Here is a 23,588-nt window from a genome sequence, read left to right as displayed (position 1 = left end):
AGCATAAACATTTCACTTCTTTTCATTATGATAAAAAATGGTTTTAACTAGATGTAAAAATTGTTTAAAAAGAGAACTGCTTTTGCCAAATACGGCATTCATCAGTGACGATTATAATTTACATATTAAGAATTGATGCTATAATATTTTCAATATAAAATAAACTTTAGGTAATCTGTTATACTTTTAAAATCATATTTTATTATATTAAAATGTATAGATTATACAACGAGAAATTTTATAGAACCGATGAATTCTGCCTTCATTTTTTGCCATTCTATGAAGAATTGTGGGAAATTACACAAATCCTATATCCTGATAACATTCACATGAAACATTTTATCAGTTTTTTTAGTTATTGTTCCCTGATTATTTACAAAGTGGCTCCTTTCCTCCATGCTGCCTCCGCTAATGGAGCGCCCACTTTCACAGGCTTAATTAATATTGATAAACCTGTTTCCAGGTTTCAAGATCCTTTAGTCAAAAAACATTATTTTAAATGTTATTTTTAGATGCCATTAATCTCCACACTCTTAATTATCTTATTAAGCTCCATGCCAAATCCAAATCTCTTTTCAGCTTTCACCACTTCATTGTGTAAAACCTGGTCGCTTCTTGAACAGCTATCGTTCTTTCACTTTCAAAACTGTGCCTGGGAAAACAACCCTGACCAAAATGAACTCAGAAATGCAAACTATGAAACCACTTTCTATGTCATATGAGTAGCCTTGGGTGGGGCCCTATGCGTCTCCCAAGTCTTTTTTAAAAAGTACTTTGAAAGGTTTTGCTCGTTCTGATACTGTGTTTTCTTCTCGATCATCCACTCTCATTCCCACCATCCACTCAGACGCTCCTCCTGGGCAGCAGTGGTCTGATATTTCTCCTTTTGTGGTTATTTTAGGGAAAAACTTAAAAGGATATGAGAAGTGAAGAAAGTGATCATAGCAGAAAATCATCTCAGGTAAAAATTTACAAGAACACTTACTATTGAATATGTTAAACCAAAATTCTTTTGTGTTTAGCTGTAATCCATTTCATATGTATGAATCTAGCTGTTGGAATTTTCACTGGTGGTGTTCATTTGAGAATTTACAATAGTAACCTGTTTCTGTGAACAATTTTGCCCACGTTTGTGCTCAATGTACAGTTTGTGTCCCTCTCAGTATATACCTGTGTATCCATATGCCTTAGGTGCAAGACAGTAGAAATAGAAAGCTATTGAGGAAAAAGTGGAACTATTTTTTTCATTTGTTGTGCCATGTAAAAGGAAGTAAAATCTGGGGGAAGGAAATAAAGTTATGCTTTTTTATCTTTTTTGCATGACTGAATAAGACAATGAAACTAAAACATACATTGTTACAGTGCTGATAAAGCCTTAAACAAACCGGGCATTTTATTTCACATTTAAATTTATAAATATACCTTCGAACATTTTACTAAAATTGAATGCATCATTGTTCATTATTTGCGATTTTTTTTAGCAAGTATTGAGGCAATTTCAAAATAAATCATGGTGAAAAAATTATGTACCACAAATTATCTGTATAAAGCCTATAAAAGACATTTTACTGATTTCAAAACATGCAAAATACTAAGTAATTAGTATGTAGTATTATTTTCCACAGGGAAGATATAATTAAGAAATGCTAAATGATTATAGATATGCGTGAAATAATTAATGATTGTGCAACTTATAATTTTGTTGAGTTTAAAATCTTTTTAAAAAGGGGCATGTGGCTGGCTTTCTGTTCACTCATTTGTGTGTTTGCTTGTTGTCTGATGGTTTAAAATTTTTTTTAGAAACAATTTATTTTTTTCCAACCTGTTGACTGGATGATGAGAGTTGTATGTAGGCATGTATTTTAAGTATATCTATTATGAATAACACATTTATTTGATTTAAGGTAAATGATACCCTCTTTCATATAATACATCTGGAGTATAAATTTTAGTGAAGAATACTGGTAATGATGCCATCACTATTATGTCATTGATTTTAGTTTTCTGATATTAATTCATCTATATATTGTAAACTTTGGTATCATTATAATTACAGACAAATATGTATGTATGTAAGGCTCATAATGACTTCTTGTGTTTTCTACTTACTGAGCAAGATGTCTTTTCTTATGAGAAAATTATAATGTTACCAGTTCCTTGAAACCACTAGGTTTTATAAAAATTAAAATAAGCACAGATTAACTCATACACAATTAACTGAATAGTTAATTTGGTTTTAATTACAGGCTTGTAATACTACATTCATGCCTCACAATTGCATAATTCATAATGCATGTATGGATTCTTTTGTTTTTTTTTTAAATTCATCATTAATTAAAATAGTTTAATTCCAAAATAGTCACTATTATGACAAAAGCAATCTGTGAAAAACATTCCATAAAATACTTTTTAAATTCGCATGCATATAAATTTGTAATTCATTTAGAATATATACAAAGCCCTTTAATGGGGGAAATATACCTCCTTAGAGTTCAGGATTTAAAACACTTATATTGCAGAATCAAAATGATCATTTTTGCCTCCTAACTGCATCAGATATTTACAACCGATTCTACATCAGTAGGGAGCCCAGGCGAGATGTTGCCCATTGGCATAAACCCGTAGATCCGATCTTGTGGTGAAGTGGACCGCACAAGCTCGCTTCTATGGGTCTGTGTCAGTGTGGTAATCTGACAAAAGGTTACGCAGATACTGCTCGATAACATTGCATTAAATTCTTGCAGAACTCCAGGGGATTCTATACACTTCCTGAAGTAATTATACTTTCCTTTGTTTTCCATAGTATTTTAATTGTCAGACTTAAATCATTGACCACTTGGAAGCCTTTGTAGCACAGCTATTCAAGTTCGATTCCAAGTGCAGTAAATTGCTTAAGAAAGTTGCATTTATTTTTGTCAGGGTTTGGACCAACATCCGAATCGATTCTTGTGAGAAATTTAAGTGCACTCTGTAGTGCTTAGTCTACCTTATCAACTTCAATAAGAAAATTAAGGGCATTAACTGCATTTACATGTTATTATGGAGCCTATTTCTCCTGAAAAATGAGGCTGAATGCTATTGGCTTTTAATATTATTAATTGCTAGTGAATAACATGGCAGGAGAGATGTCAGAAGACATTTTGTGTGACCCATGCTAGAATCCCAAAAGGTTAGAATAGTTCTATGACACACATTTTAAGTTTCTTGGTAAAATGCTAGACTATTACATGTACATCCTTGCCAAGCCCATAGGTGTATGGCCGCCATATTTGGAAGAGCTGACTGAAGAGATGATAAGGAGTTTGAAGCAACATTGGAAGCTGTGTGCATCCGGGTTGAGGTAGTAGGTTGTATGGTTTAGAGTTACACCCTGGGAGTTAACTGTACAACCTTCTAGCTTTCCTTGGAGCACACTTGAGCCATCGAGGAATTCTTCATCACTTTAATCTGACCGAGCCAGTTCTGTGCAAGAAGGTAATGTGTCATGAGTATTTTGGATCACAGATTTGAGCCTTTATTCCATTTAAGTCCTAACTATAAGATTATTCCATTTGCATCTACTTATGAACAGTGACAAAATGGTGTTTCTAATGAGTTGTTACTCTGTTCAAGCATTTTTAAAGAACTAGTGGATAGTGACAAAGTGCAGTAATATTAAAGCTTGTTTCATCTCTGTAGTCACAAAACTTTGCACTTGATTTTCAGTGTAATTGTTTGTTTCCCTATTTATATTGGCTACTTAGATTCTATAATAAAATTCTGCTAGTCTTAAGAACTCCCACAGCATGTTATCTGAATTTTTCTTATGACACATCACTTTCTACCTTATGTTATGGCTGTTTATGTGCTTGTTTATTTTTTCCATACTAGACTGTAAGCCCCTTGAGGGCAAAGTCCATGTTTTATTTTTCATTGTATCCCCTGCAATGCCTTATACATAATAGGCACCAAGTATTTATTGGATGAATGTGTGGAGAATAAGATTCCACTCTGTGACAAATTTCTATTGAATATTTGAATGAATTACAACAATGGTCAAATACCTGAGCTTTGTTTATGCGTCCTAAAGTTGCTTAAATTTCATTCCCAGAGAACTCTTCATCAGTAAAATATGTGTCAAACAACTTAGATACACAGTTTAAAGTTTGGAATTACTTTTCTCTGGAATAAAAAGAATAGAGAACATACAGCTTTACTTAGCTCACTACAGTATATAATCCTAAACCTAGATAATGTATATTTCTGGTCAATTTTAAATACCTTCATTTGCAAATGAATTGGGGTCCTTTTAGCATAAATTTCAACTGAAGATTATATTTTAAGCCTCATTTAATAATAGGATTTTAAAATCAGATTTCAATATTCTATCTATTTTCCTTATCCTCTACCTTTTATTTTTGTACAGCTATATTTGTTGAAGCATATATAGCTAAGCCAGAGATGTCAATAGATTAGTAATAAATGAGTATAATTTAAGGATGGGGACACATTTTTGTTTAAAGAAAAGGCATCTTAAAACATTCTTTATGTTACAAAGAAAATGGATCTCTTTGAATCATAGTAGCTTACAGTCCACATTAGCAATTGTTGGTGGTATAACTGATGTGGTGACACTATTTTACATAGGCCTTTCAGTCACAGAATTAAATAATTGTTGTTGACGTTAGCACTTTAACACACCAAAGATAAAACACAATGCATATGAGGAAATATTTTTAGGTACTAATATATATTAAGAACGCTGAGATTTTGGTTATGTGGTGATGAGCTACCTAGAACACTCAAGGTATCCAAAATGTCTTTTTATCTAACAATGTAGTAAAAAAGGAACGTCTATATTCCTAGTAGAACAAATGATCCTTACGAAGCTAAACACTGATTTTTTGATAAGTATGCAAAAGTCGAGACATAGATCTAAAAAAAAAAAAGAAAAAAAGAAAGAGATGAAAAGGAAAGTGACGAGTATTAAAGACAAAATTGTATCTAATGGTGGCATTTCATCAAAAAGGTAGGAAAAACAGACAACAGAATGGTAAACAATTACATAAACAATATAGTCTATAAATGTAAATAAACCTATAAATAGTTTGCCCTTAAGGTCCCTTTCCACTGTGCTTGTGTAAAAGTATAGATGTAGAAGCCAAATCATGTACACACTTATGGGCCCGATAGAATACTACTGTCAACACATGTTTATTTCACTGCAATATAGCAGAGTTAAGTGTGTCACAAAGGTCAATCACTGACAATGTGCAGTTTAAGGGTAATTCACAAAAATACTATAACAAATTGGTAGAATTGTGGCCTCTTTTATATACTACATAGAATGAATAGATACTTAGAAGAATAGAGGAAAAATGATGAAGATGTGGCTAGGATGCATTATCTCAGACATACAGAAGTCATAACAATAATTCTGAAAGGCAAAGGACATAGCATCAGTGAAGAAAATTTTTTAAACTTCTCTATAAGGGTAAAAATACTACATGGGAGAATTACACTTTTGCCTTTGATTCATAATAATGTTACTGTACCGTCCATGGAAGCTATTTAATTTACTATATATTTATGAATAAATGGCAAATTATGCATGTACGGATTGCTAGGATTTTTTTTAAAGAAACCCCTATCTAGGACCACTGCCGATGTCAAAATCTAGAAATAGTTACATTATGTTCAAGAAACCTGGAAGAAATATTATTCATATATAGGGCTGACATTTAAGTATGGCAGAACAACCATCAACTATCCAGACTGAATAAGTCCTTGCAAATTTCAATTGGTCAAGTTTCACTGTAAACTGAGTTTTTCACCTCTGGTAAAGAAGAAGTATTAACATTTCATAAATGAATAAATATCAGTGAATCATACTTCACCAATATTTCTTTAGATATTTTGGGGCTCTAGGTTGGATATATCTTTTTTTAAGATCTAATGGGGTAACTTTATTATTTTATACAACATAATTAAGCTTCTATGTATAAAAGACTTTGTGCAATGTGTGCATCTGAATTTTGTTTCTTTTTTTTAATTTCAAAGTATTACAGGGGTACAAATATTTTTGATTACATGAATTGTTTTTATAAGCTTGAGTCAGGGTGCCTGTCACCCAGATAGTGTTCACTGTATCCACTAGGTGGATTTTCGTCCATCTCCTTCTGTACCCCTCCCCCTGCTGGATTTCTGCTGGGTTTTACTTCCCTCTGTGCACGTGTGTGCTCATCAGTTAGTTCCAGTGTAACAGTGAGTGTACATGGTGTTTGTTTTCTGTTCTTTAGAGACTCCACTGAGGATAATGGTCTGCATGTCCATAAAGTTGGATATATTTTTGTGTTCACTGTGGCTGATTGATCTTAGATGCTTGGTGGGTTGAGGTAGGAAGGTGTTAGTGTCAGAAGGAAGAAAGGGAGAAAGAGAAGGAGGGAAGAAAAGTGAAACCAAGTGCAAAGCAATAGATTGGGCCTCATCAGAAATATCCAATTTAGCTCATAATATTATAAACTAATATTGGCCAAAGTAATTATGAGACAATGAGAAAATTACTTGGCTATTGGACAGAATCTTCCTGAAACAATCCAGCAGTTATTAGAATAAGTGAGTCAGTTTTTATAAATAAACATTTAGTTTCTCTTACTCCCTATTATTAAATGCAGCCTAATGAGCCCAGGTGATTGCCCGAGATTATCCAAGGAATGTGATACATTCTGTGACCCTGAACTTTATTCCCCCACCCATTTCTATTGCTCTATCATAGTGTATGGGAATAACTCGTGAGGAAACTGATCTTGACTGTATCTATATTTGGCCCCCATAAGACCTTTTGGAAATACCTGTGAAAGAGCATTGCATAAAGATTCTGACATGCCAGAAGAGCATTTTATCTTTAATTCTTGCCACTCAAGCAAAACTGAAGCTACCTGTTAATTTCATGATTTTTAGCATGATAATATCATGTGCATCAAAAAGCCTTTACTGATTTCTTAACAGAGAACTACTTAGTTTTGAATCCTCCAGGCCTCGGAGGCTTTCCTCCCCACAAAGGTTTCTCTGACTTCTGTTAGTAATAATTACAAGTGTCCATAGGGGTTCCCACTTACTTCAGAACTTGTCATACTAGGTTGAACTTTAGATTATTTATGGGCGATGATAAGAACCACTGCACGCCTTAATAAACTTTGCTTTAGTGATATACCTGTGTTAGCCAAATATTCCTAATCTCTGGGATATCTCTTGGATAATCCCTATTGGGATTAGGAATCTTCTAGCAGTGTCTAAGGGTCTACAAGCCAGTCTTGACTACTCTGTGATACACTGTTTGAAGGTGATTTATAAAACTAACTGCTGGATATTATGTCTAATAAATTTCAGTCCCTTTGTACAGAAATTCATGTCTTTTATAAACTTACAACTTCTCCCTTAAACTGATCAATATCATTTATAATAAATATAAGCCCTTTTGTCTTTTATAACTCACAACTCCTATCATAATATTCGGCTTCTAGGATGGGTTCAAGAACTCTTTGGTAAGTGAACAAAAAATTTCTCAGTGAAAATAAAGCACTGTGTGATATAATGGAATAATTCTATATTTAAGTAGACTTCTTCAAACTTTTAAAGTTTAGAATTGAAGAAAAATTAAGGATGTCACCATATTTTACTTATTTTTTTTGTCTTTTTTTTTGTTTTTTGGCCAGGGCTGGGTTTGAACCCACCACCTCCAGCATATGGGGCTGGTGCCCTACCCTTTTGAGCCACAGGCACCACCCAGGGATGTCAGTTTTAACTTCTAGGAATTTTGATTGATGGTGGTTCTTCACACTTTAAAATTTGCACTGTCTTGAGTATGGCTTCATTGTAAACCTTACTCTATGCCAGGTGCAAGTGGTGAGTTCAATCTACATATTTATACCCTGTCTGATACACATGAAATCCAAATTCTATTTCTCTTCACTGTGAACTCATAGAGCACTTATTTTACTCTGATCATCTTCAGCCTGTGTTTCTACTTACTTTTTATGTTTATAAAGTATATAGTACAGTTAGAGCAAACTCTGCATAATTTATGTCTATATTACTCAATATATATTACACTACTCATGTAATAAGTAGTGCTTACTTGAAGAGAAAAACCAAGATTTATCAATGATAGGAAACCTTAGAGATCATCTGGCCCATTTTTCAGATAACCAAACTGAAGCCCAGATGGTTTAATGATTTTGCCAAGATCAGTATACTAGTTATATACATAACCCAGATTTCAATGATCTCTCCAAGAAGACATATTTTAGTATTACTGCCATTAGACTTTCAGGTAGTTCTCACTTCTAATGTGCCATTAAACACAGCAGGTGGTATAAAAAGCCAGACTTTAAGACAAGGGAAAGTATTAGGGACTGGGGTAGAGCCAAAAAGGCTTGTTTACTTACAGATATCCCCAAATGACCCGGTCGGTCCACATGAATTTGTCCCCCAAGGGCAGCCATTTTTCTATTTCTGATAGGAAGGCATCATATATTAAAGCAAAATTTCAATAAATATGTTCTTTTGATGAACCTAAAAGTTCTTAAGTTTGAACTAGCTAATGTGCAATATCTATGGTACTTTCAAGTCGTTCGAAGGTGTGTAAAAAAGAGAAATTCTTACATACTGTTATGCTGATGCTATTGTTTCAATCAAACAGACATGTGTGGATCATGACAGTGAAAATATTTCCTTGAATTTATTGATTAACCCTATTGATTAGTCAAGCAATAACTGGCAATTACAGTATTGTTTTGATGTTATTTTAATGACAGAAATATAGTAGTACTAGTGGTAGTAATAGTAATGATAGTATTTGTAGTAATAGTATAAAGTTTTAGGTTTCTATTTGCATCTAAACTTGTATGTACACAAATTGCGTACAATTTTCATAATTCTTATTCTCAAGTAATTAATGCTATGGATAGATGGGTGCTCATACATAGTATTTTCAAGGCACAAAAGTCGAAAGGTGTGATAGTGTGAACACAATTAGAGTTTAAGCATTCTTACCTCCACATGAAAAGTCTTACACTTAGGCAGCTGAACCCAGTTCAAGAGCAAAATAACATTGATATTTCTGTTAATTATATTTTATTGTGTTGTCATTAAAGTGCCAGTTATGTATAAATCTGAAATTAGGTCAAGTTCTTGCCCATAAGTGTTCAATATAGCTTGATCTAATAAATTTAAATTTGGAAAACAGAAAACACATGACCAACTTTGAAAATATTAAGTGTCTACAAATAAAAAAAAAAACAAAACATGAAGTTGACAATTAAGTTCATGAACTCATCCTAGAAAAAGTGCTATGTACCTCATTGCTGAATAGCAATATGGTCGCGTTTGAAGTACTCCCCTTGGCCATCTGGTAACTGTAGTGACATTCAGCAATAAAGTACGTAGCACTTTTCCTAGAAAGAGTTTGTCAACGTAATTGTCAGGCCTGATATTTGCAATTTTACTACATGTTATAGAAGGCTTTCCGTGTAATATAATTGGGATCAGCAATTTATCAATTAATCCACAAATATTTTTTAAAAAATTAATCTTAAAAACTAATACATATGTAGAACCCACATTTAAAAAAAACTTTAAACATTTCCCTATATCAGGCGTCCTCAAACTGCAGCCTGCCTAGGACATTTATCCGGCCTGCCAGGTGTTTTTGCCACCGCTACCTGTCCTGCTTAGCAGCCGACTCGTCCCGGGGCCCGCAGTCTGGCTCTCTAATGGTCTGAGGGACAGTGAACTGGCCCCTGCTTAAAATGTTTGAGGACCCCTTGCTTACACTTTTATGTAAGCCAAGAACGACTTTTGCATCTGGGCTGCTATTAACAGATCTTAGTCATCTTTATTTGTTTGTAAATTTTATAATGTCGTCTAATATTTATAATTTTTTTTGCTTCATGAATGTCTTTAAATCTAAAATCCAAACACATCTAACAGAACAGAATTCTATTTACTACATTTGTTTGATCTTTTAAAATGTCTTACCTATAACTAATTGTATAGAATTAATAGCATTTTTAAAGTGACAGAACTTCACTGTCTTTCCAAAAATAATCAACTTAGAGGTACAGAACAACATCACTCCCACTTTTACACATATAGTTCAATTGGTTTATATACTATTTCATTAAATTTTACAATTTCATAAAAAATCACCTAGCATAAAATGGGTTGAGAATAAAGGTAACTGACTCCAGCAGGGCTTATAAGTTACTTTGGAAGCAGATACACTTGAGTGTTCTAGAAATTTCTGAGGTGATGGAAATGCTTCCTCTGCACTAACCACACTAGCCCCATGTGCCTTCTGAACACTGGAAATGCATCCCTGTAAAGGAAGAACTGAATTTTGAATTTTAGTTCATGTTAGTCAATTATGTGGCTTACGGCTAAGGTTCTGGACTGTGCAGGTCTGGAGAGGAGGTCACTTGCATTTAGCGTGCTGAGACATCTGTTGCGAATGTCAGATAATCTGTGCAGTGATAAGGGGTTACAACTCCTGTAGCAAGATTGGGGAGAAGAATGGCTTAGAAAAATCCAATTAATTTGGAATGCATTTGCATATTGTTTTATTTCGTTGTTCATATTTGTCTTTTACTTCTACCCGAGTGTACATTCAGCTTGATGGAATTTTAAAAATTTTATTGAAAATAAGGAAGCCAACAGGTAAAACATTAAAAACTACAGAGGTTTACAACTCTTTTTTTAGCATCTGTTTCTACACAAACCCAGTTAGGAAACAATGATATTCCTTCTCACTTTGGGCAAAAAAGAAAAATGTTCTTAAGTTAGGGTCGTAGATCGTAAGAGCCATAGGGTAAACTTGTTGAGTCTGTGGGCCCTTGACATACCTATACCACTTCAAGTGTATGTGGATGTGTTCATTTTCCTGAGAAAAATTTGTAACCCCTGCCAGATTTTCATAGGAGATGATAATTTCCTGAAAAAGTTAATAATAAATGCATGGAGTTACTGTTGAATACATTTTGAGATGCCAGAAGTTAATTCAGTAGTAAATTCTGATAGAATTGACAGCCTTCTTTTATAAGTATTATAAATCTGTCATTGATCTATCCATCCACATATAATTTAAAATTACATAATTTATATGTGTGAGTAAATATGCATATGAAAGTTTTGAACATAGCACAATACATAATGTTGTGTAATTTACTTAAATAATATATGTGTAATTTAATTAATTAGCTAAGCCTGTGGAACAATGTTGAGGAAAAAAATAGTTTAACTCTTTGGAAGGACTCAATTAAATTGGATAGCTTAAATCACTGTCATATGAAATTTGAACATCTAACTGTAAATTATTGCATAAGTTGCAAAAATATAGATTGATCCCTTTCTTAGTTTACTATGTAAATGCCTTTAAATTCTTTTTTATGAATGATGGGGCTCATGAAATGGGTACATTATGAATATGATTTAGGAAAAAGTGTAGTCACTAGGGTGGCACCTGTGGCTTAGTGGGTAGAGCACTGGCCCCATATACCAAGGGTGGTAGGTTCAAACCTGGCCCTGGCCAGCTAAAACAGCAATGACAATTGTAACAAAACATAGCCAGGTATTGTGGCAGGTGCTTGTGGTCCTAGCTACTCAGGAGGCTGAGGCAAGAGAATTGCTTAAGCCTAAGAGTTGGAGGTTGCTGTGAGCTGTGATGCCACAGCACTGTACCAAGGAGGACAAAGTAAAACTCTGTCTCAAAAAAAAGAAAAGAAAGAAAAAAAGAAAATATATGGTCACTAGGTCCAGACTCAGTGAAAGAACTTGTCTCACACGAAAATATTGGAAAAACGAGAAAATGGTACTGTTATATGCTTTTTTAAAAAATAAAATATTTACGTTTTCTTTTTCCCTTTGTAACTATAATTGACTCTCCAATAACACAGAAGTGATTACCAGCCCTGAGCAGGTGAAAATTTCTGTATAACTTGGGACTCCTAAAAGCTTAACTATTGGTAGCTACCGTTGGGCCAGAAGCCTCCCTGATTAGCACATCTTTGTACACGTATCACATACACATATCATTATTATCACATTCTACAATAAAGTAAGATGACGGAAAATTTTATTTTAAAAAAGGAAAAAATGTTACACTATTCCTTAAGTGGAAGTGGGTCATCACAAATGTCCTCCTCTTGATTCATGTTGCATCAGCTGAGGAGGAGGAGGAAGGAGAGGGGTTAGTCTTGCTGACTGAGGTGGCAGTGGTGGAGGGGACAGACGGGCAGACAGGGGAGAGAGGGGAGGCAGGCACACTTGACATATTGAAAATATTGGAAAAAATCCACGGCTAAGGTTCTGGACTGTGCAGGTCTGGAGAGGCGGTCACTTGCATTTAGCGTGCTGAGACATCTGTATAAGTGGACCCAGGCATTTCAAATGCATATTATTCGAAGATTAACTATAGTATGTCTGTTTAATCTATCAACCACTGATCCTAAACTCATCAGGCAGGAGGGCTTCTATTATAATAGTATCAGTGCTCTTATTCTCGTGAGAAAACCGTAGTCAGGGAGTCGATGGATAGATATAGATATTGATATAGCTATATGCATATATGCATAAATTTTCTACAACCACATAAATGGTAGATCCTAGGACTGAAACAGACGCTTCTTACACCAAAGGCCTTGATTTCAACTGCTTTGTTAGAATGCCCCCATGACCAAGGCTGGGCACCCTGAAAGCAGTGGTATTCACAGTAAAAATTTGAGCGTAAGATTTACTCTGCTTCTTTTAGAGTGAAAGTTCAGCCTCACTAGGCCAGCTGGACAGCTCTTGTTGTCCTCTCAGAGACTTTCTAGACCTGTCCTTCAATTTGGAGATGCACCTGATGAAAATTCAATAAGCTGTATTTTGGTCTTGATTTTTTAAAAAATATATGATAGCATGTGGTTATGAAGCCTATTTTTAAAAAGGCAAATACCTTTGCTCCTACGTGGGAATGTATCAGTTCAGTGTGATAAAAAGTTTGACTAACAATAAAGAGAAATATTTAACAGAATCCCTGAGTCTTTTATGTCGTGATTACTTTTGTTTTTAAAACCCTAAGTATTTCAGAACCTGGGAGCACCATAACCTGGCCTCAGGGACTAGTGGCGATTACTGACTGATATTAGGGTGCATCTCACATGTTCCTTAGGTAATCCAGAAACTCAGGGCGAGACTCCCTTTTTCTTTCTTCCTTCTCTAATGATATTTTGTGACCTTTGCTTATTATCCCCTTCTTCGCTCTGGGTTTGAAGACCTGGTAGAACAGAGACCCTGAACTTCTTGCTGAAGTTCCCGACGTGGGGAGCTGGGGGGTAGGAGGTGGCTGTAGTTTGTAAAAGCCCTCGATACTCTTCAGATTTTACCTCTGCGTAGACACCCATTCTGATAATCATCCAGAATGACGCTATGATTTCAGAGGCCCGTGAAAGGTCATCGTTCGTTCCAATAGCCTGGCAGGACATCGCACATTAATCTGCTCCTCACTATGCAGGGATTGAACCCTAGGCCTGGAGTTAAGACCACGGAATTGATAAAAAGACGAGGTCAGCTATGAATATAAAACCTGACCTTTTCATCAGCACTTTGTGATCTCTATCTGTAAAGTGAAAGTTATATCACCAGTATTGGCAGATTTTTCTGAGAATTAAAAGATGATCTGCACGTGGCATTTACCAGTCCTAGTGCTTCGTAGGTAACAGGACTTGAGTGAACTATAATTATTATTATAAATGTGAAACGGCATAGTGTATTGTTTATTTATCCAAGGCCATACATGCCCAGCGTTGCGGCATTTACGTAGGCAGAGCCAGCCGCAGGCAATGCGAGAAAGCGCTTGGTCCTTTCCTGAGATCGCTTCCTTGTCTTTCAGACATTGCTGTATCGCTGCCTGCGTTCGCTATTTTCAGTAGGCCGCATCTCAGATATTCCTGGGATTGTTAAGTCTCACCTTTCCCTTCTGAAATTATAGTCCACCTTCATGCGTCTAAAGTTAATCCTTTTCCTTTTTGTATCACGCTTATTTATGCAAATAAAATGAAATGATGAATGGTTTATGTGTCTCGGTTGGCCTATCTGTAGAATAAGGGTCATAATCCTTTCTCAGTGCACTTCTCTGTTGAGAAAATAAAAACATATAACGTAGAAAAACAGAGCATGAACATTCTAATATAGAGAAAATTAAGTCATGTCCGCTTATCTACAGTAAGTTTGATAAGCAGACTTCCAGAGAAGAAGTGGCAAAGGATTTTGAACTGTTTTTACCTTCCCAGGGAGAGGTTTTCCCTTTCAATTTCTTCATATCTCTTTGTCTTCCTGCCTCTCCGTCTTCCCCTCTCTTTTTTTTTTTTTGAGACAGAGCCTCAAGCTGTCCCCCTGGGTAGAGTGCCGTGGCATTACAGCTCACAGCAACCTCCAACTCCTGGGCTCAAGCGAGTCTCCTGCCTCCGCCTCCCAAGTAGCTGGGACCACAGGCGCCCGCCACAACGCCCGGCTATTTTTTGGTTGCAGCCGTCATTGTTGTTTGGCGGGTCCGGGCTGGGGATTCGAACCCGCCACCTTAGGTGTATGTGGCTGGCGCCTTAGCCGGTTGAGCGATAGGCGCCGAGCCCGTTTTCCCCTCTCTTTGGTGCCTACATCCTGTTTATAGTTCTAGTCCTCCACTCTTTGCACAGTGACTATTTCCACGTTTGCGTGTGAATTCTTTGTTCATACCTAGGCAATCGCCCAAAATAATCTTAAATATTTGATAGGTAAATGAATTATTTAATTAAGTACATCAACTAATAAGATAAGCCATAAAATGTAGATTTTAGTTCTTAGGAAACTGGAGGGTATTGGCTGTGTTCTAATTAGTTTATTAATAGTTAATCACACTTGGTCGTCATCTTGGTCAGGGGATACCACAGCAAGCTAGATCAGTCCTGTATTCTTCCTAATTTTTTTTTTAATAAAGCCAATCATTTTTTTATGACTGAAACATATACATCATGCCTATTTGTAAGATTGATTACATTAAACATTTCTCACAAAACGTGACGAGTGTCTATGTTTCATGTTTTTTTTGTTGTTTTCTTTTTGTTTGTTTTTGAGACAGTCTCACTATGTCACTCTGGGTAGAGTGCCATTGTATCCTAGCTCACAGCAACCTCCAACTCCTGGGCTTAAGTGATTCTCTTGCCTCAAACGCCTAAGATGCTGAGACTACAGGTGCCCGCCATAATGCCCGGCTATTTTTTGGTTGTAGTTGTCATTGTTTTTTAGCAGGCCCGGGCTGGTTTTGAACCTGCCAGCCCCGGTATATGTGGCTGGCACCCTAACCACTGAACTATGGGCACTGAGCCTGTGTTTCATATTTAATTTTAATGGTTTTCCGTCTAAGTTCAGTGTGCCATGCTAATCCAGTGCAAGTATATTCAGTAACATTATTGTAACCAATTTCCATTTTAAATAGTGAGCAGGAGGTTTTCAAACTGGCTCAAAAGTTGGTGAGATTTTGAGCACGGTTCTTTTCCCCTCTTTTCCTCAGGCAGGGTAGGGTACTATGTTAGAGTTTTGGATAGTTTCCTAATTCAGCATAACTTCTAAGGAGGAAGAAAGCACAGACGCTTCACTTTCAGTGTTACAGTGCATTTATATCACTGCTCTGAACCTGGCGCACGTCTGCAGAACACACATCCCACCCCCCTGGGTTGTGGATGAGAATCTGACTACTCCCCAGGAAATAGCATCTTCGCCTACCTTGATTCTTAGCTCTGATTCCCTTTATGACATTGTCAGGGATTTTAAGAGCTGGGATAATGAGCTCACCCATTTTCAGCTGCTGATTATTTTACAAATGGCTATGAAAAGTATGTTGGTCTTCAGGACTGGTCTTCTCAGATCTGCTGGATAATTGTTGGGCTCATGGAAGACCGAGTTTCTTTGCTTAGACAGTTTCATTACAAAGCATGGACTTTAGATAGAAGGCTGGTAGATTTAGTAAATAAAACTGTGAGCCACTTCAATTTGAATTTTAGATAGACAATAAATAATTTTATAATATTAGTATGTCTAATATGTTATGTGGTTTTCATTGCTTATCTGAAATTCAAACTTTACTGAGTATCTCATATTTTTTGACAACTCTATTTAGATAGAATTTTCCATAATTAAGTGTCCTAGCCTCATTTCTCCATATATAGAGGGTGCAAAAAAAAAATGTATACGCATTTTCAGGATGGAAATACTATATTAAAATTGTCATACTCAAATATACCAAGAACAAAGAATGAATACAAGCCACATTTGAGTGGCTCTTAGAATTGTAGAAGTCAAATGTGATCTGAATATTACAATTTTAATAAAGTTTTTTCCTTTCTTAAAATGTAGGTACATGTTTTTGGCACCTTCTGTGTATTCACTTCATTAAAAAAGGGAATACAAGCTAATAAAAACAATACAAGATTTATTTAATGAAACATTAAGAGATAACATGTAAGATTAATATAGTAATGATGTTCATAGAAAATTAGAAAAAAATCGTTTTCCCTAATTGTTTGGAATATGTTTAATTCTTATAATAGGGTTTATTTACTTTATATGGTTAAACAAAGTAGTTTAGCAAATGAAGTTTGATAAACAGAAGCCAATTTATAACATCAGCATAAACTTTGGGGGATAAAAAATTTCTTGCCGTGTCCGAGCCACAACACCTGTTGGTCTCCCTGCATTATGTTACATTTGTGTGTATGTGTGTGTGAGATTCTGAATGGAGATTTTTCCAGAATCTGAACCTTCTGGTTAAAGCAGTTTGACTTCTCAGTTATACACAGCATCACTTGCTTTTCACATGATCTGGAACTATCAGTTATTTCAAAATCTTTGTCAGCTTTCTAAATATCAGTTGCCATAACAAGATAATCTCCTGCAACATGTGCGGTGTCTGTTTGCCCCAGACTCCAGTGACTATGTCACATGGCACCTGAAGGTCCATAATCCCCCTTCCCTGACTGTGTTCTTGCGTGTCAGTCTCACCCTTCCTCACAGCCCGAGCTCTACTCCCCTGTCCATCCTGACTGCCCCAGCTCAGTGCTCTCACCCTTTGCTCACTGGAGCTGAGCTGCCAACCAGTCCTCCCACATCCATCAGACTCCAGGTTTCTCCCATTGGAAACTTTCAAAGTGACATCCAGAGTCACACCAAGCACATGTGTTCACATGCAGTGAATCTTCATTTAAATTTGGCTCCATGCCCCTTAGTCTATATAGAAGTATGTGGTAAACACATAAAAAATAAGAGATTGTTTTCAAACAAGTCAGAACCCAGATCTCATTATTAAATCAATCTTTTCAGAGGCCTAACTTCTTCCTTTGTAATATGGGATCACTATGGTCCCCAAATGATTTTTGTGAGAATTCAATCTGAGTGTAAAGTCACTTTACTGTGGACATTCCAAAAATGTCTGTTTCTTCCCATTTTAACTAAAATGAAGAGAGTATTTGAGGGACAGTTTGTTAGACCTGGCTTTGGTTGGGGCTGTACTCCATTCATTTTCCAAACAAGGACAAATTTATTTAACTTCTTTGTTCCTGGAGATAGTCCTTTGCCATCCAGAAATGTTCTGTGGTTATGTACTGAAGTAATCTTTCTATTTTAAAACTTCATTCTTGAATTAGTACATAGTAGTTAACTCAAGTATTTTCAAATAAATAAATTCATGAGTCAATGATAATGTCCAACACTTTTATGATTTTCCAGCTTTAATGACACATTTGAGAGTTTTTGTTTTTTTTTCGAGGTAGCGTCTCACTCTGTTGCCCAAGATAGAGCACTATGGCATAAACCAAACTCACAAAAACCTCAAATTCCTGGGTTCAAGTGATCCTCCTGCCTCAGCCTCCTGAGAGCTGAGACTACAGTCAGAGTTGGATTTTTGAAAAATTTCCGCACATACCTAAATTAGGTTTTTGTCCTTAGTTGCACAGTATTGCAAATTGGCCCTCATTTAAGCTCTAACCATCTTTGACCTTTTAATGCTCCGTCCCCTCTCTATACTTGTCTACTCAAAAGCAGTATATACTTTGTAATAGCTTTGTAATCTTGTCCACCAATAAAGTTTGAATTCCGAATGCCTCTGAAGGACAGTAAGAAACTTGACAGCCCTTTTCAGTGTGGATCCGCCTCTCTTCATTTCCTGGCACCACCACTTTCCAGCCCACACTCTCGGACCACCACCCTGCATTTCACTCACAAGGCTCTCCTTGCACAAAAGTAGCTCATGAAATGGAAGGTGACAATAAGCACAGGCTTTGGAATGAGGCAGTCAGAGCATAAATATGGCTGTATCATTTTAGCTATAGGGGCTGTCTCTGTAAACTTCACTTGTTCTCCCTTTAACTAGGGTGATAATAACAGCACAGAGCTCCTGTATGAGTAAATGATACAGCATCATTTAAATTATGTCATGAGTTGCTTGGTCCAGGGATGACAGTAAGTAGAAGCTGTTGTAATATGATATAGATGAATATGAAAGTTTTTGCTTTTGTTTTTTGTGTCTTGAAAGCTATGAATTACTTTTATTTCTGGAAAAATGTAATTCATTTTTCAAAATCTGCTTATCCCTTATATTCACAGGAAAAGCTTATTATTAATGACTAAATTACATGCTCTGGTATTTCCACTCTTATTTCTTAATTCTGACTTTTATATACATCATCACTTGGTAAAAAAAAAAAAAAAAAAGAGTCATGGGCTGAGCACAGTGGCTCACGCCTGTTATCCTAGTGCTCTCGGAGGCCAAGGCCAGTGGATCATTTGAGCTCAGGAGTTCAAGACCAGCTTGGCAAGAGTGAGACCCTATCTCTACTGAAATAGAAAAATTAGCCAGGCCTTGTGGTGGGCACCTGTAGTCCCAGCTACTCAGGAAGCTGAGGCATGAGGATCACTTCAGCCCAAGATTTTGAGGTTGCTGTGAGCCCTGGTGATGCCATGGCACTTAACCCCAGGGAGACAAAGTAAGACTCTATCTCAAAATAATGATAATAATAATAAATTAAAAGTGAGTCATGGTAATCAGAGTGAAGAGGACTTTGACAATCATTGACTCAAATATCCTCATTTAATAACTAAGAAAAATTTCATAATGCTTTTGAGTAGTGTCTGCCTTCTGAGTTGTATGTGAACTTCCAAGAAGTAGAAAGCTATCTGGCTGATGGGCTTAGTGTCTGCGAAGATGAACATAGAGTTCATCCTCAGTGGCAGGTATTTCTGGAGTAAGAGAATGTCATAAAACTCCTTCTAGGCAGAGTTCTGAATTCTAGGTGAGTGTTCTTCATGCTATACTGTTTCCTTTCTTCTAAATTTCATCTTTGGAAGATGGATTCACTTAACTAAAAATCTTTCTCAAAAGTTTTTGAACATACTGAATTCGTCCATATAAAACTGATCTTTATAAGACTGGGAGCCTCCTCTAGTTCCATAATGTAATCACCTGTTGGTTTTAAAGATGCATGCCCCTAGAAGCTAGGAAAATGAAACTGAAACAGTATTTCTTTTTTCTAGCTAAGTATATTTGGACATATCAATCTAGCTATGAAGTCATATCCGGTTGTCCTCCCTAGTGTCTAACAACTGATAAATTTGACCTTAACCTCATAGTTAAGCCTGTGTTTTGTTGATCTCAGCTGCCTAGAGACTTTCATGCTTATTGCTCCATTTCTATTCTCTAATATCCCAGAAGGAAGAGTGTTTGATAGACAAAGTATCTTCACCTTGGTTTGAATACAGATTTCCTCTCCCCCGACATAGTATTCTTTGCTGCCTAATTTTGCCTCCCTTTACTCAGATGAGACTGCCTTAGACCTGTGTCTGTACTATTTCTTCTACACCAGCCAGAGAAACCTAGCATGTCTCAATGTATATTCTAGCAAAGTTTTTAGAACAGCTTCGGGCTGCAGAACCATTGAGTCTCCACACTGATGTCCCCATTGAGTCCTTAAATTAAACAGCTGGCTGGCTCAGATTGTGGTTTAGGGATGAAAAGTCTGTGTCTAGCAATTAGCCCATGAACTAAGTGGTACCCTGCAATGAGTCTTTCATTTTCCTGTTCCATGGAGAGAGAGAAATCAACAAATACACATGGAGCATGCTCCCGTGTCAGTTGTCAGAATTTGAATCACTTGTTAGATACGTGGCCTTAAAGCAAGTTCCTTAACTTCTTTGAGCATCAGATGCTTCATCTGCCAAGCAGTGTCAGCCTCAAAGGTTCCTGAAAAGGGTGAATGAAATAGCAAATGCAACAGAACGGCGCCTGGCTCGTATGAACACTCCGTAAATGTCAACCCCTCATCATTATTATTATCCATGACTTTGGGAAAATTAAAAGTGACAGCTTCACCCAAACTGAATTGATCATAAGCACATTTTTTAATGTAAATATAAATGAATTCCTTTTAAAACAAGTCATAAAGGGGCCAGAATGTATTTCTTTATTTATGATTAGATTAGTTAATTCTATTTTCAGCAAAAGTGTCTGTCTCTGCCAGTTTTGACCATGTTGAAAATGGAACACATCTCTTCTATTATTAGTGGTACTACATGGGAATGTACATCACCTTCTGTTCAAATACAATTATAAGTGCTTTATTAATAACTTCTTTATTGACACTTGCTTGAAATTCATCTCTTTTGAGTTATGTGCTAATGATGAAAAGTAGAAATTTACTATAAGGATTTAGGTTTAATTTAGACATAAGTAATATTACTTGTAATAGTTCACATTTCAAAACTGCTTTCTGTTTTATGCATTAAAACCTTAGTTATTAGTCATTCTATCTAAGCAGGCAGGACACTTTAAGGCAGGGTTAATGGAGCTCTGCAACACAGAAGTTCTTAGGATCTATCCCTACTATCTGATGGGGCAGCTTTGGTCCTTCTCCTCAAGAAAGTGGAAAATATTCCACGCTAACAGTCGTCAGTAAAAAAAGAAACCTATCCCTACAAGTTTGTGTCATACGAACGTTAATATCCCTCAAATGGCCATCATTTGCATCATTTCATTTTCCAACTGCACTTTCTAAAAATATGTACTATTATGATCCATTAGGAACGACTAATGGAGAATTTTATGACTAACTTTTGTACCAAAAATGACTCTTTGCTGTGTGAGGATAGATTTGCAAAACAAGATGTAGTAGCATTCAAATGGCCACTTATTTTTAGTAGAAGCCTGCCCCGATTGTGGTCTGAAACTTAAATTTCCATTTCATGGCATCATTATCTTCAGGGCCAGATGGGTGTCTCTTGCACTTAAGAAGCATAGGGAAACCGATTGTATTAAAATAGGCTGTTTCTTATCAGTAGGAAATTTGGAGATTAAAAAATAATGATTTGTGTAATAAATGTGTAGTCTAAAACCATGTGCATCCTCCAATGTAATTAGCAATTCTGATCTTTCAGAAATCAGTAGAGCAGCGGTCCCCCCCCCAACACACACACAGGAATGCACTTTTCAGAGGGAATCGTAGCTATATTATTTAGTGGGTCAAACTGAACAGAGTGAACTATTCGATCTATGGTATGAATATTATGGGAACTGTTCCATAGCTCACTTCTTCCCGTCAATCCATGAAATTGTTCTTTGAAGCATATACTGCAACCAGAATTCCTAAAAATAGCCAAGGATCTCATTTTATAGTAACATCACCGTTCTTTCTACCTTATTTTCGTGTATGATGTTGTATTTCTGGATTCATTAAAATCATCTTAACATTTCCTCTGTTGCTACAGTTCATTTCAAACACTGATAGTTGAGGGCAATTATGAAGTAACCAATGATTTCGTAAAACAGGATTTACAAAGTGCTTGACGTGTAAATAGTGTTCAAAAAGATTCTGTTTTTTTTTTTTTTTAATAACATCTAGGATTTACTCATTTAATTTTTACATATTTATTTTATAACTAGTCGCTGCTGAAAGCTCTTTCAAACACCATTTCTGTGCTGAAAGTCTATATTAGTAAGATAAAGGAAATAATTATTAAATAAAATAGAGCTTAAGTGACTTCCCTGTAACCACAGAGTTAGTTCATGGCTCTGCCAAGAATCAAAGCTCGATTTCTGGGTTGCCCATATTCTTTTCACAGCTCCTTTAAGGCAGTAAATGTTTTAGGCCAACTGACCTCAAAACATGATTCCCTATGTCTACTTGTCAATAGACACTTCTCGTTATTGAGGTGTTTATATAAAACAAAAAAAATATAAACACGAATGTGACACCCAAGATTAACTACAAAAAGCCATATAATGCGATGCATGTTCATTAAACTGCTAATTCTGTCAGTATAACTATTTCTGAGGAGAGTAATCTTTTTACTATTAGGAAGCCACATCATATCAGCAATTAATGAGAGCTGAAAGTAACCAGTGGGAAAACACTTTCAGATTTTTTAAAACTAATTTAGTAATGGACAGTATATTCAGGAACATTATTAAGTCGTTAAGTTGGGGGGTTTTGCGGGGGTGTTTTTGCATCGCAGAGATGGAATTCTGCTATTTCTTATGGTAGAACATAAGCTGAATCATAAGCATGATAAATAAGGTTAAGTTAGGCAATTTTTGGAAGCATGGTTCTAGATAGAAACTTCCCAAATGATGAAAGAAAAAAAACAAAACAAGTTAGTGTAGGGGGTTTTTGTGTACAAGTTAGAAACAGATGAACCAGAGAACATTACAAGAAAGAGCCCTGGAGCGTGATCTTTGGAACAAAGCTGAGACGTGGGGGATTTAAGAATCTCCCCTACACACATTACATCACCTTCTTGCTCTTTCCTGAAGGCCTTTTAATTTCCTATTCCATCGGCTGAAATATTTACCTGGCACATGTCAGGTCTTAGATATCACATTCTCCAAGAATCACCTATGGATGATTCTTGTGCAGTGTGCAGTGAGTGCTCTCGGGTGCTCTCCTTAGTCACAATGTGATCAGCAGACCGATGGATGGCAGTTGCCTATTTACCTGGCAGCCTTCCCCTCAAGACTCTACTCCATGAGGACAGGGAATTGGCCTAAACAGTACAATTGTTTAGGTCAGTGATTCACGAATAATAAGTAATCAGTTCTGACTGATGAGGGATACTAGGCTTTGTAGCTTAGGTACAGGGTCTTTTAAGGCTCTTCGCAACTCAGGTACCATGTTGCAGATGAAGAAGCTGAGACTCGGGCAGCCTGAGAGATCATACAGCATAAAGGGCAGATTGAGGAAAGCAAACCCACTCTTTGTCTTCATTTTATGCTGAGCATAAATGTCTGAGACATTATGTCAGAGCTGAGGATCTACAGATAAATAGGTTAAGATATCTTAAAGCTCTCTGCCTAGTCAGAGAAAGATTATAAACAGTAATTATAATTCTGCATAATAAGGGCTTGACAGAACCATGTACTCTGTGCTGTGGGATTTTTAAAGAAGGAATAAATGAATATGCATATTAAATTGCTTCATTTTAACATTCTTTTAATACCTTTCTAAGTCTGATTATTTAGTATATAACTATCTTAATTTTTAAAAAGGTAGACAGAG

General features: G+C 36.1%; 1 long non-coding RNA gene across 2 annotated transcripts in view; it reads left to right on the top strand.

Annotated features, from left to right (window-relative positions):
- Positions 1-23,588, top strand: part of LOC111723218 — a 204,092-nt gene that overhangs the window by 103,436 nt on the left and 77,068 nt on the right. For both annotated transcript variants that reach the window (XR_002771804.1, XR_002771805.1), the window contains one exon: positions 902-961. This is a non-coding gene — a long non-coding RNA (uncharacterized LOC111723218). The remainder of the gene's footprint in view (positions 1-901; positions 962-23,588) is intronic.

Source organism: Otolemur garnettii, unplaced genomic scaffold (assembly GCF_000181295.1).
Source record: "Otolemur garnettii isolate 467f Iridium unplaced genomic scaffold, OtoGar3 scaffold00009, whole genome shotgun sequence".
Taxonomy (NCBI): domain Eukaryota; kingdom Metazoa; phylum Chordata; class Mammalia; order Primates; family Galagidae; genus Otolemur; species Otolemur garnettii.
The sequence above is the reverse complement of the archived record's forward strand: the minus strand, read 5'-3'. Positions and strand labels throughout refer to the sequence as shown.